This window comes from Acyrthosiphon pisum, chromosome X, assembly GCF_005508785.2.
Source record: "Acyrthosiphon pisum isolate AL4f chromosome X, pea_aphid_22Mar2018_4r6ur, whole genome shotgun sequence".
Taxonomy (NCBI): Eukaryota; Metazoa; Arthropoda; class Insecta; order Hemiptera; family Aphididae; genus Acyrthosiphon; species Acyrthosiphon pisum.
Window position 1 is genome coordinate 41500220 of NC_042493.1, and position 367 is coordinate 41500586.

The window sequence follows — 367 nt, forward strand, 5'->3', positions numbered from 1 at the left end:
GCTACTGTTTTTTTGTAGCACGCTAACGCTACTGCTACTCTCCTCCCAAAAAGTAGCTCACTATCGCTAAAGTTACATTTTTTTAAATGTAGTGCGCTATTTCTAACGCTATTGTTTAAATGTAGCGGGCTACTTTTTCGCTACATTTTAAAAAAAAAAAATGTTTTGATTTATTTAGATATTCAATTGAGTACTTGGTCATTATTTGTTAATGCCTACCGCTATTTTCTTGTTATTTCGAAAGGCAGGTTTATTCAATGCATCTCATGTATTTTTGTAACAAAACTCAAAACAGATAAACGTTTTATTGAAAATTGCCAATTAGTAGTTCGTACTAATTAGACATTCGGTCACTGGGAGAAAGGAT